We start from the raw sequence: 14265 nt of genomic DNA on the forward strand, positions 1-14265 counted from the left end.
TAGAGATATGACCATATACCTCTAGATCTTGAGGAACTAGGTCTTTATATCCAACCCTGGCACCAACAAGCTGCACCAAGAGATGGGGCTTGAGACCCCACTGCTGCCAGCCATGAATGTGGGGGGTGGGAAATGATAGCTGCTGCATGGATATTCACTGGTATTTACTGCAACTATCAGCCTCTTCCTCCTGCTCTTCCCTGGATGTTACACGGTGTCCTACTTTCAAAATAGTTGATTCAGGGAGTTCCTGCCAGTTCAATATTTCTGGTGGATTGACTGATCCCTGGAGCTTCCTACTCTGCCATCTTTCCACAATCCTTTCTTATTCCATTCATTTTGAAATATATTTTTGTTGAAAGCAAGACATTGACTTAAATTATAATTTAAAGTTTCTAGGGTTTGTTAACATTAGGCATCTCATTAAGGGAAAATTCCATGGCTATGGCTATTTAGTCCAACAATGTCAGTTCACCTGGCAGGAAGAGAAAGGAAACCCTGTTAGTCAAAGTCAGTGAGTCAAGTCATTGTTCAAATTCATTCTTTAGGCATACTCAGTTTCATCAAACCCCATTAGATTTAATATAAGATTCTCTGATATGACTTTTCTTTTTGATAGCCTTGCAGTGGCAACAGCTCAGGAAACACTTCTATGGTTTCTAATAATCCTCTATCCGCAGGACACTGATGATATGTATGATTCTGTTGCAACCCAGATTAGCCCCAAGACCATAGAACATGCCTCTATTAGAGTAACCCATGGGTTTAATTAGGGACTTACAAAACAGTAGATGATTCTTCTTGATGGTGGCAGGTCATGGAAGTGAAGGAAGCATTCTGTGCAGAGAGAGAGAGAGGAGTGCCAAGGGGAAGCTTATAAAGGTTTGTTACAATGTAGTTTCAGCAGGGTCTCATGAGATTTGGTTACAATAGGGTCCCATAAGATTTACTTACAACAGGATATTTGGTGATTTGGTTACTGTTGTAACCACAAGATATGGTTATTAACAGTGATAGCAGAGTTAATATCTTTCCTGTTCATGTAGGTGGCTGTGTGCAGCTCATAATGGAGAAGGGGGTGGGTCCCTGAGCCCTGGGTCCTCACAATCCACCCACACAGTAGACTTCCTTGACCACAGGACAGGCATTGCCAGATAAGAGACAACAGAACACTAGGAGTCCCCACAAACAGAGATAACCCCACAAAGAGATGCTACTGACAATTGATAAAATCTGTGATTTTCAGTCTTATTTTCTGATTTGTTAAATTCTGCCAGGCCAGCAGGGTGTTCCACACAGTCTAATTTGCAGGGGTTACAGTCAGTGTGAAAATAAAGATGTTTGCAGGGAACAATAAGGGGTAATTCTTGCTGATCTAAAAATATACAAGCTAAGTTTCCATAAGTGGACAGAAGAGTTCCTGGGGACAGGATGCCATGAGAGGGTTTTAGATCTGGAGTTAAATACAGATAGCTTAGGCAAAATAAGTGTGCACAAAGTCACATATGAAATACCTTGAAGTATCGGGGGTCCCAGGTTGGTTATATATACAACTTTTGACATTTTTTTGTGTGTGTGTAAACTGGAGTTTAATGCTTAAATCTTAGGTGAACCCTATACCCCATGGGCTTAGGATTCCCAACCATTGCAGCAGCAATGGCCAGGAGAACAGCCAATCAGCTTTATTTTTCCCAGTTTCTAATGCTTGTGGCATGAGCATGGGCAAATTATTTTCATTACCTTATTGTGGTTGTAATATTGTGGGTCTTTTTACCTGAATTCACAGTGTTTGCATGGGTCCCACAGTTACCAGTTCAATGTAAGTGGGAGCAGCTGCTTCAGGTTGTGAATTCAGGCTAGTGAGGGTTAGATATAACCAATGGACTGATGGATGCAGGAATTGTTTGTCATTTTTAACTGATTTTTCAAAAACCCTTTCATTCTTTCAATTAACCCTGCTGCTGTAGGGTGGTATGGTCATAAGACATCATGTTCAGTAGCTCAGGCTTGGGTTGTTTGGTAAAGGGGCCCCTCTATCATGGTCTACATGTGTGGGGACCCCAAAGAAAGCATGCAATTTCTCTAGACTACATATTGTCACCCTCTGGTTAGTTTTTCCTGCTGGGAAGTCCTGCAACAGCCCAGGAGCTATGTCTATAGCTATAAAGGCATATTTTGCAACCTCAGATAAGGAAAGGGGCCCAATGTAGTCTACTTGTCATCTGGTGACTGGAATCTGCTCACAGCCAATGTTACAGAGTTGGTGAGGAAGCATTCTTGGTCATTGTGACTAGCAAGAGGGCAGGCATCCACAATGTCTTTCAGCTATTGCCTTGTGATGGGCAACAGAAATTTCTGTGCCAGCCTCCACAGAGTCTGGTATTCTCAGTGTCCTATTTTCTTATGTAGCCATTCAGCAGTCTTGTGCAATGTTGGCTCCAGGCTATGCCTTTTGCTAAAGCATCTGTTTCAATATTTCAGGTAAATAATCAGTGTTATGGGCAGAAGCATGAAACAGTTATCTTGTGCTTGTGGCTGGCAGCCTAGATGTCTTCCAACATTTCTTTTCCCCATAAGGGATGGCAAGCAATGGTCCATTGCTCTTGCTTCCCCATGGCCATTCACACTGTTAAGCCCTAATACACTGACCAATTGTTAGTACAAATAGTGCATTTCCTGGTTCATGAACAATAACCATCCATACAGCCCTTAATTCAGCCCACTGGCTGCTTTGCAAAGTCCAAGTTTCCCACCATATAGTGTCCATACTAGGTTACACATCTGCTGCCATCCAGGTGGTGGGCTGCCTGTGTGCTGATCCATCAGTATGCAAGGCAGACTCAGACATACCGCCATCAATGGATGGCAAAGAAACAGCCATCTTGGGTGGATCAGCAGGGAGGGTCAAATGTTTACTTCTACATAAGAAACTGGTCCTAAGATATTGTGCATCTCTGCATTTAAAGGGCTATTGTTGAAAATGCTGCACTGTAGCAGATAATCTTTCCACTTTGCTAATGTGCTCAATTGCATGCTGTCAAGAGTGAGGCTTAATGACAGTGTCATGTATCCACCCCTGTATGGGGATGACTGTTCTTAATTTCACAGAGCATTTCTGAGTTAGTCCCTTAACTTGCAGTAAAGTATTATAAGTAGCACACAGTTGTTTTTCTAAGGGACTATACCAGAGTTCAGCTTCCTTCCAGAGCTGAGACCAAAAGCCAATGGGAACTCACCTTGCCTGTTGTCTTTGCCACAAACCCCACCCAAAGCCAGTACTGGCATTGACAACATCTAATTTGCAAGGCACATCTGAGCCCAACCCCTGTAAAGACTGAGCCTGTGCAATAACCGTTTGGGTTTTTCAAAAGCAGCCTGTGGTGGAACATCCCATTCCCATGTTTTTCCTTTCTTAACTAGGATACACAAAGGTTATAGAATCTGTGCCATTAAACCAAGGAAAGCCATGAACTGTTTAGGTGTATGTGGACGGGGTAATTTTACAGTTATCAACAGCACAGAGGGGAAAGTCTTAGCAGCAGTTCTTAATTCTGCAAGAGTTATTAACATCATTAATATAATGAGAGTGACCTCTGACAGAGGTTTCCACATTTTAAACTCTTGAGCTGCCAAATCATGGCAAATAGTGGGAACATGAAATGTCCCTGTGGTAGCACAACAAATGCCCACAATTGCCACCCCCCATGTGAAGGCAAATGAAAGCTGGCTAGAGGGATCTAAAGAAATACTGAAAAATGTATTAGCAAGATCTAACACAAAATGAAACTGGCCCAATTGAGCACTTATGTCCTGCAACAAAGTAGCTACATTTAGTAGAGCTGCAAAGTAGCTACATTTAGTAGAGCTGCAAACTTTGTTAAGTTCTCTATAATCAGTGTCATCTGCCAGGCACCATCAGGTTTTTTCACTGGCCAGACTTGGCTATTAAATGTGCTGTGAGTGGAGAATATAATACCCACTGTTTCCAATTCCTCAATGGTGGCAGTGATTTTTTGATGGCCCCCTGTTAACTTATATTGATGGACTGCCACTGTGCACCTGGTGACCACTTAGCATGTCCTCTTTGGATGGTTTTGACCACCCAGCAGTGGAGACAGAATTAACTTACAGTGATACTCTGACTTTTGTCAGCTAATAATTTTTGTGTTGCTTTAATCTGTTTTCCATATATTAGGCTGCATTCCAATCTGGTATTCACCAGTGCCAAAACTCTATGCTTATTGGTGAGGGACCAAAAATTATTTAACTTAATATGCAGCCAATGATCCCCAGTGGCCCCATTTATTACTCTTATTTGAAGATCTTGATCCATCCCCTCTGCAAGGGCTGTTGATTCTTACTGTTGGTGGCAGGTCAGGAAAGTGAATTCAGTGTTCCAGAGGGAGGGGGAGCAAGAGAGAGAGAGAGAGAGAGAGCACCCCGGGGTGGGGGGCTTATGAAAGTTTGTGACAAAGGAGTTTCAGCAGGGTCTCATGAGATTTGGCTACAACAAGGTCTTATGATATTTGGTTATTAACAATGATTAGGGGAGTTAATGACTTTCCTGATCATGTGGGCAGCTGCATGCAGCTGATAATGGAGGAGAGTGTTGGGCCCTGGAACCTGAGTCCTCACAGATTCTGACTAGCCTACCTGGAATTTTTCAGATATTTATTTAAGGAGACATTGCAGCCCTTTTAACAGTAACTTCAGTTGATAAGAATGATTCAGAATGGACTCATTTCAATTCCAGAGTAATTGGAGACTTCTAGTGCAAAGCACTGATACTGCCTCAGAATTTTTCTGGAAACCTCCAGTCTCTAGTCTCCACCAGCATGGTCCTCCACTGTAACTTATTCTAAAACTCTGCAACATCAAGGTTGGTGATCGTTAAGGTAGTGGTTTCCCTTTCTGACTTTAGCTTAATTAATATCCATATTTCCTACTCCCTTAAACCTAAAGAAGCAGCTCTTTGGCCTCATTGGCCCCTTAAAGGCTTTTAATGCTTTCTACTAAGCCCAGTGACCATCTAGTTCCTCCTTCCTCCACCAAACATCTTGGACACCAGGACAACTTATTTCCATCAGTTGAGTTTTCTTGAGTCTTCCATGCTAATCTCTAGCACTATGTGACTTTAACAGTCTTGTATATCCTACAGCTCAGCTTCAAAATTTCATTGAAAGGTTTCAAAGTCATAGTGAACACACTAACCAATTTTTTTGTGCTGTAGTTTTATGGATTTTTTTTTAATTTTTTACTCTGTTGCCATACATACAATCTAAAATTACCTTTTTTATTCACATTCAGATCCAGTGTTGTTAATTATGCTCACAATGTTGTGCTACCATCACCACTATCCATTGCCAAAGCATTTCCATAAGTCCAATGGGAACCCTGTACATTTTATGCTTTAACTTTCCATTCCCTATGCCCACCCAATCCCCTGGCAGCCTATATTCTAGATTTTGACTCTGAGTTTGCTTATTGTAATGTGGAAAGCCGCCTCCCGAATCGGGCCTAGCGTATGCGCTGCAGCCTGCTCTAGAGTTACCCCCGCCCATCGAGTGAGCCAAGATGGCGCCTGCATCCTGTTTCCGCATAGTGACGCATGTATCCGCCACCCGCTCCTACCAATCGAAATCCTGTATACGCGATACTAGCCTAGAAGCTTATTGGTTGTTAATTGTGTATAAAAGGTCTTACCCGGACGGGGTAGGGTGAGACAGCCCACAAGGAGCCGTGCCTGACGGCCACATCGAGGCTGCTCTCCCACGAGGCGCCGTGCCCCGTGTGGGAACCAGTAACACAGAATGTTCATCTAGCTGTAGTAAAGGGCTTGCTTTCACAACTGCCGTGTGGTTCGAGTCGTGATTCATGACCAGGTTAGTTCGCGCAGTCTGCATCTCTCTCTCTCCTTCCCTGTTTCCCCTCGCCGGCCGGGAACCGGGGACCGAGCGGGGCAGCGCCGGACAAGTGGTGGCCCGTACGGGGAAGCTCCTCCTCCTGCCTCGCTCTCGACGGTCCCTCTGTGAGGAGAGCAGCGCTGCGCGTCGAGCTTACGGCGGACTTCCCGCGCCTGATCAACGCGAGAAGGTGAGTGCGTCTTATTACATGATAGTTAGGGCCCGTGGGTTTTCAGGTGACCCCGGGGGACTCGGAAGAGCTCTCCGAGTGACTGAAGTATAGTGCCGACTGCAATCATGGGGCAGTCCGGAAGTTCACCTCTCTTAGCTCCCTTAAAGAACCTTTTGAAACAACGGGGTATCTCGGTCAGGAAAAGCTCCCTTCAGCGTTTTCTTGATGATGTTGATACTTTTGCCCCTTGGTTTGCCTGCACCGGCAGCCTTAGCCTACCCTCTTGGATGAAGCTCGGTCGCGACATAGACCGAGCGCGCCAGACGGGCGTGTGTATGGACCCGATTCTAGTACCCATATGGGAGACCGTCCGTGCGGTCCTTGAACTAGAATCGGCTACCGGCCTAAGCCCGTCCTCTGTCTTGCAAGAAGCACGGTGCGCGCTCCAAGAAACCCAGTCAGTTTCGTCAGCGGACGGCTCCTGTAAGGGCAAACCGCCGGAGTCCAGTGACTCTGACTCAGAGTCAGATAGCGATACTGACGAGAAGGCGGAAGCATCCCCGCTAATTGAGTGGGAGGAGCCTCCCGCCACACCCGTGCGGCCTTCCGCCCCGCCAATGTCTACCGCTGCACCCCCAGGGACACCCCAGCTCCCAACTGACGCCTTGGGCGGTCCCACCAAAGGACCTTGCCGAGAGCTCCCTCTAGTGGCCATGCCCAGTAAATGTAATTATCCTTTGCTGCCAGACCCGGAAACCCCGATGGGTCGGTCAGGGGAGGGGCAACCTTTGCCGTACCCCCCGCCCGAGTATACAGGCCCTCAGGACCCTTTGCCATTAGGTAGTGGTGGGAGACATTTCTGGAGATGGAACCCTTTCACAACATTTAGACCTTTTGGCATGCTGGGTGGCTACCAGCCACTTGAGCCGCAGCCAGTCTCAGAAATGTACCCGGTTATTATCAATCCCCAAGGTGGCAATCGGCACGAATCATATGATTACAAACTATTGAGGGAATTGAGGCAGGCCGTCCATCAGTATGGCCCCAATGCCCCTTATACCTTGAACATGATCGAGAACCTCTCTGCTCTAAATCATACACCCGCAGATATTTTTCAGCTAGCCCGTGCTTGCTTGCCGTCAGGCCGATTCATAGATTGGAAAGCATGGTTTGAGGAGTTAGCTGAAGAGCAGGCCGCAAGGAATGCGGCGGGGAGACGTGGCGGGTGGAATGCTGACATGCTGTTGGGGAGAGGCGCCCATGCCCAGAACCAAACGGGTTTCCCACAAGAGGTCTATGCCCAGATCTTCCGCTGTTTTGTGGGTGCCTGGAAAAAGCTAACAGGTGAGGGAGAGGCTCAGGCCTCACTCAGCAATATACACCAAGGCCCCACAGAACCATTTGCGGATTTTGTAGCCAGGATGCAAACCGCAGCTGAGAGAATCTTCTCAGATCCAGGAGTAGCAGAGACTGTGGTTAAGCAAATGATTTTTGAGCAGTGCAACAAGGAGTGCAAAGTTATCCTGGCACAAAACAGAGCAAAAAATTTGACAGAGTGGGTCAGGCTCTGTAGAGATGCTGGCAGCCCTTTAACTAATGCAGGTCTAGCTGCCATGCTAGCCAGCTCCCTACAGGTGGCTACAAAAAGCCCGAGAACCTTAGGGGCAAAGTCTAACGGGTGCTATGGCTGTGGCCAATCAGGGCACTTTAAGAGAGATTGTCCCAATAGACGTCAACCCCCTGCCACTCAACGGTTTGGCGAACCAGGTGCAGCAACCAGGCCGTGTGGCCGTTGCCACAAAGGCCCCCACCGCGCAGAAGACTGTAAATCGGTTTTCGATGCGCAGGGTAGACGCCTCTCTGGCCGCCCCGAGCAGATTCCAAAAAACGGGAAGAGGGGGTCCGCCCTTTCGACGGACCCCCTTGCATGCCATTCGACAACACAGGATCCGATCAAATTCGTGCGTCCCCCGGCTCAGCAGGACTGGACCTCTGTGCCACCTCCAGACTCGTACTAACCCCCTCCATGGGTGTCCAGTTAGTAGGGACCTCCTTCAAGGGGCCCTTACCGGCTGGTACTGTAGGGCTCATATTGGGAAGAGCATCCACGGCCCTGAAAGGATTAACAGTTATACCAGGACTTGTAGATTCAGATTTCACAGGCCGTGCCCAAGTTATGGTTCAATCTCAGCGGGGCACCTTAGTCATTGCAGAAGGTGATAAGCTGGCGCAGCTCCTGCTCTTACCCAGCTTACATGCAGTCTTTCCAAGCAGAATCAGACAGAGAGGGGAAAAAGGGTTCGGATCCAGTGGAGCGATTTTTGAGGGACTCCATATGTCCCTGGAGTCTCGACCTATGCTAACCATTAAGGTGCAAGGCAGATCTTTCTTGGGCCTGCTCGATACAGGGGCCGATCGGTCTATCATAAGACAACAAGAATGGCCCCCCACCTGGCCAACGAGCAGGGCGGAAGAGCCCATTAGAGGAATAGGCCAAATTTCAGCGCCCATGCTCAGTGCAGCTGCCCTTCATTGGGCCGATGAAGAAGGACACCAAGGCAGTTTCCAGCCTTATGTATTAGCCCTGCCTGTGTCTTTGTGGGGAAGAGACATTCTGACCCAAATGGACGTTACTTTAATTAGCGGCTACTCCCCAACCTCTAAGCGACTGCTAAAAGAAATGGGGTATACCCCCGGCAAGGGTTTAGGAGCTTCACTGCACGGACGTGCGGAGCCTATACAAGCTGCCCCCAAGTCTGACAGACGAGGCTTGGGTTTTTCATAGGGGCCACTGAGGAGAGATTCCCACCCACACCTATAAAACTAAAATGGAAAACCGAGGCTCCGGTGTGGGTGCCTCAGTGGCCCTTGCCACAGGAAAAACTTGCAGCGTTGCACGCCCTAGTATCAGAACAACTAGAAAAGGGCCATATCGCCCCTTCCACGTCACCGTGGAACACCCCTATATTCGTAATAAAAAAGAAATCTGGTAAATGGAGACTGCTACATGATCTAAGAGCTATTAACGATTGCATGGAGCCTTTAGGGCCCGTTCAGATGGGACTGCCCCTCCTCTCGGCATTACCGGAGCACTGGTCGATTTTCATCATAGATCTGAAAGATTGCTTCTTTTCTATTCCGCTCCACCCTGAAGACACCCCTAAGTTTGCCTTTACTGTGCCCTCTAGTAATCAAGAGGAGCCCTGTCAATGCTTTGAATGGACAGTCCTGCCCCAAGGCATGGCTAATAGTCCTACCATGTGCCAGCTGTATGTCGCTGCGAAGCTAGCTAGCACTCGGCAGCAGTTCCCTCAAGTGAAAATCATCCATTATATGGATGACATTCTCTTAGCCCATAGAGACACAGATCTTCTTAAAACAGTTTTGTCACATTTAGTCCTTAGTCTTAGAGAAGCTAACCTAGAGATTGCCCCTGAAAAAATCCAAATGACTGACATTACCACTTTCCTGGGGGCGAAAGTCGCACCCACTCATGTTTCCCCCCAAAAGGTTTCTCTCAGGCTAGACAATATACACACTCTCAATGATCTACAAAAACTCATGGGGGATATCAATTGGATCCGTCCATACCTAAAAATACCCAATGTCAAACTAACACCTTTGTTCGACCTGTTGAAGGGGGATTCTAATATAAACTCACCTCGAAGCTTCACTCCAGAGGCAAGGCGAGCACTATGCCAGGTGGAACAGGCGCTCAGTGGCGCTGCATTGAAGAGAATAGACCCTGATGAGCCTTTTGAAGCCTGCGTGCTGCCGACAGAATTACAGCCCACTGCGGTACTGTGGCAGCGGGGGCCGCTGCTCTGGGTCCACCCTGGAGTTTCCCCCAAAAAAGTCCTAGAGCACTATCCTACAGCGGTTTGCAGACTTGGCCCTAGAATGCATTAAAAGGGCTGTGCAGCATTTCGGTCAGCAGCCCAAAAATCTCAGGGTGCCTTATTCTTCCCAGCAGCTTGAGATACTCACCGGATGCATAGATCAATGGGCCATTCTCCGGTGTACATTTCTTGGTCCCATTAACAATCAGTTCCCTAAGGCTCCTCTCTTGCAGTTTGTCACCCGGCACCCAGTGATTTTTCCCAAAGTAACCTCTCCTAGGCCACTAGCAGGCGCCCCCACCGTATACACGGACGGCTCCAGCTCTGGAACAGGGGCGTATTGTGTGGAGGGGGACACTCCTAAACAGTGCTCTTCCAACCACAAAAGCCTCAATGGGTAGAACTGCAGGTTATCATTGCAGTCCTGGAGAGCCTTTCCGAGCCCTTAAATGTCGTCTCGGATTCTGCTTATGTTGTGAACTCTGTACAAATTTTAGAAACGGTGGGCATTGTTAAACATTCCTCTACAGTAAGGACGTTCTTTGCCAAACTACAGGAGGTTATATGGACCAGGCAACACCCTTTTTACATAACCCATATTAGAGCCCACACAGGTTTGCCTGGCCCTATGGCCCAGGGGAACCATAGCGCAGATGTAGCCACTCGACAGCTGCACATCTTTCCGACGCTGGTACCGTATCAACAAGCCCGAGAATTCCATGCCAAGTTTCACATCAATGCAGGTACCCTAGCTAAGCGGTTCAGCATACCACGTGCAGCTGCTCGAGATATTGTCCGAGCCTGCAACAATTGTGCAGAGCAGAGAGCAGTCCCCTCGGTTGGGGTCAACCCTAGGGGTCTCACCCCAGGGGATACTTGGCAGATGGATGTCACTCATCATTCAGAGTATGGTAAGATCAAGTACTTACATGTGTCGGTGGACACATGCTCCCAAGTTTTATTTGCCTCTGCTGAACCAGGAGAAAGAGTCTCCCACGTCATTGCACACTGCCTTGCTGCATGGGCAGCTTGGGGTAAGCCAAAGACGTTAAAGACGGATAACGGGCCTGCCTACACTAGTAAATCCTTCCAAAAATTTTGTGACAACATGGATGTCCAATTAAAACATGGCATCCCCTATAACCCTCAGGGGCAAGGAATCATTGAAAGAGCGCACAGATCTCTCAAAGACTTGCTTAAAAAACAGAAAGAGGGTATAGGCCACGGCCTGTCCCCAAAAGCTCGACTGTCTGTAGCCTTGCTCACATATAATTTTTTAAACGAAAATTCACAAGGAATGACACCTGCCCTGCAACACACCACCCCGAGTCCTCCGCATAGAGGTCTAGTCCGTTGGAAGGATGTCCTGTCGGGGCAGTGGAAAGGCCCTGACCCGGTGCTCAGCTGGGCCAGAGGCTCTGTTTGTGTTTTTCCCCAGGAACCAGGACGTCAACCAGTGTGGGTTCCGGAAAGACTGGTGAGAACCGTGACATCACCTGAAGAAGCCAAGGAACAGCTGTCAGAAACGCCAACGAATATACAACCTGAACCATTAGACCAAGCCTCCGACCCTGCTGATGATGGCGACGACCGACAAGACGATAATAGTAGGACTGACCACCCCGCGGTTGCCCAAAAAGAGGATCGGTAACTCTGTTCTTTGCTCTCCTATAGCAATCCTTCTAATCTGCCTTTTTCTTTTTAGTGGAACTGTGGTAGCGCAGGAGAGTGGTCTTTGGGGCCTGTGGCATCATCCCCCGACCCTGGCCCCATTCTCTGCTGGGTCTCCCGCCTCTCCTGTGTTTTTCACTCGTACCCTGTCTCTAGGTCTCCACCACCTGCCTTCTGACCCTCCACAAGCTTCAACGAGTCCTTCCCCCTCACCAATGACACACTGATCCTCTCTTTTGCTAACCTCTCTGTCAAGGTTGTCAACACCACAGTTGCGGCGAATGCTACTTGTGAAACTGGTAATGGCGAGTTAAGTAAGGGAGTCTTGCTTGAATTTCTTAACGTTACAGGGAAGAGCCGCCAGTCTTGTGAAGGGATCTTGAGTAAAAAGGAGACTCAAAGGTGCCTTTTCCTTCCAGGGCTTGCTCCTACAGTCTGCAACCGTTCCAAAGACCCGGATGCCTCGCCGCCCCGCTATCCTAGTGTATCGCCCAAGTTATGTCTGGCTCCCCGTCAAGGCAACCGACTGGGTTGGCCCTGTTTCTCAAGTTGTTTCACTTAACAATATCCCCTTCTCTAAGTCTAGGCGTCCAAGAGGCATAAAAGAATGGCTATCGAATGCTGCCAGTGTAGCTTCCTCTTTGTTTGTCCCAACGATCGGGCAGGCTGTGCTACAAGCATGGACAGATCGGCAGCTCGCCATAACGATGGAAACGGTAAATGGCTTGGTCAACCTTACCCGAGACGTGCTACGCCGCCACAATCAGATGCTGAACTTAAATTTCCAGGCCATTCAGAAACTCCAAGCGGAGATAGATGAACTTGGACTGGAAATAGATGGACTCTGGAGAGTGCTTCAGCAAACATGTGACACCCGGTGGCTTACGGTTAAACTCTGTGTCACTCCTGTCAGGGCCAACGTGACCGGAAGCATTTCCAGAGTCTCTGATTGGCTGAAAAGGTCATATTTTCCTGAATTTGTTAATCTCTCCCAACAGGTGGAATCTAGTTTAGACACAATTGGGGGGATCAAGTTAAAACCCGTTAAAGTCGATCTCTCCGGGTTAGGCGAGGTTCTACAGAAACTATTGCACAGTGTTTCTTCCTGGTTCTCTTGGCCCAATTTAACTAATTGGATCCTCATTGCAGTGGAATTATTGGTGGGATTAGTCGTTGTTAAATGTTTGCTAGAACGCCTGTTTCAAGCGCAGCAGCAATTGCGTGTTACCACTATGATGGCTATGACTCCCACCTCTGTTACCCCCGATAGTGACCGATTTATTAACCATACCCCTTCCTGGTCGCCTCAGGTGGGGCGCTTTGGAGCAAAATTTGTAGCGAATCGCATGGCTGTTTCTCGGGTGTAAAAGGCGACACCAGTAGTCATAATTTTGTCTCAGGTGGGTCTCTAGGGCAGAGTCCTAGTTGTGGCCAGACTGGACCCTAGCCATTGCACAGAGACACCTAGTGACACCCCCGACTCTGGTTACTGCTGTTCCTGCCCCCGTCGTTGTTCCCCAGTTGCCAGGCAAAGCACTGCAGGGAGAGTCACGTTGTTTCCAGCTTACGGACTCTCCAGTCTCCATATGACGTGAGCATTCTGGTTGGTGCTAGAGGCTCCGCCGCTGGATGGCTGAGGCCTAGTCCAGACTCCCCAAAGCACCAAAGAGGTTGTGAACCATTTGGGTTCACGGGAGCACGCTCATCACTGGAGACACTGGGTCAAAAATAAATAAGAAAGGGGGAGATGTGGAAAGCCGCCTCCCGAATCGGGCCTAGCGTATGCGCTGCAGCCTGCTCTAGAGTTACCCCCGCCCATCGAGTGAGCCAAGATGGCGCCTGCATCCTGTTTCCGCATAGTGACGCATGTATCCGCCACCCGCTCCTACCAATCGAAATCCTGTATACGCGATACTAGCCTAGAAGCTTATTGGTTGTTAATTGTGTATAAAAGGTCTTACCCGGACGGGGTAGGGTGAGACAGCCCACAAGGAGCCGTGCCTGACGGCCACATCGAGGCTGCTCTCCCACGAGGCGCCGTGCCCCGTGTGGGAACCAGTAACACAGAATGTTCATCTAGCTGTAGTAAAGGGCTTGCTTTCACAACTGCCGTGTGGTTCGAGTCGTGATTCATGACCAGGTTAGTTCGCGCAGTCTGCATCTCTCTCTCTCCTTCCCTGTTTCCCCTCGCCGGCCGGGAACCGGGGACCGAGCGGGGCAGCGCCGGACATTGTAATTCTTGCAAATCAGTGAGATCATATAATATTTGTAATTTCATGCCTGGCTTATTTCACTCAACAGGATTTCTTTAAGGTGCATCCATGAAGCATGCATGAGTATTGCATTCTTTTTACAGTTTAATAATATTCCATTATATTACCACATTTATTTATCCATTCATCAGTTGATGGACACATGGGTCACTTCCAACTTTTGGCAATTGTGAATAATGCTGCTATGAACATTGGTGTACAAATATCTGTTCAAGTCCCTGCTTTCAATTCTCTTGGGTATATACCTAGTAGTGGGATTGCCAGGCCATGTGGTAGTTCTATATTTAGCTTTCTAAGGAACTGCTAAACTGTATTTCACAGCAGCTGCAACATTTTACATTGCCATCAGCAATGACTGACTCTTCCTATTGCTCCACATCCTATGCAACACTTGTAATTTTCCATTT

This window comes from Choloepus didactylus, chromosome X (assembly GCF_015220235.1).
Source record: "Choloepus didactylus isolate mChoDid1 chromosome X, mChoDid1.pri, whole genome shotgun sequence".
Taxonomy (NCBI): domain Eukaryota; kingdom Metazoa; phylum Chordata; class Mammalia; order Pilosa; family Megalonychidae; genus Choloepus; species Choloepus didactylus.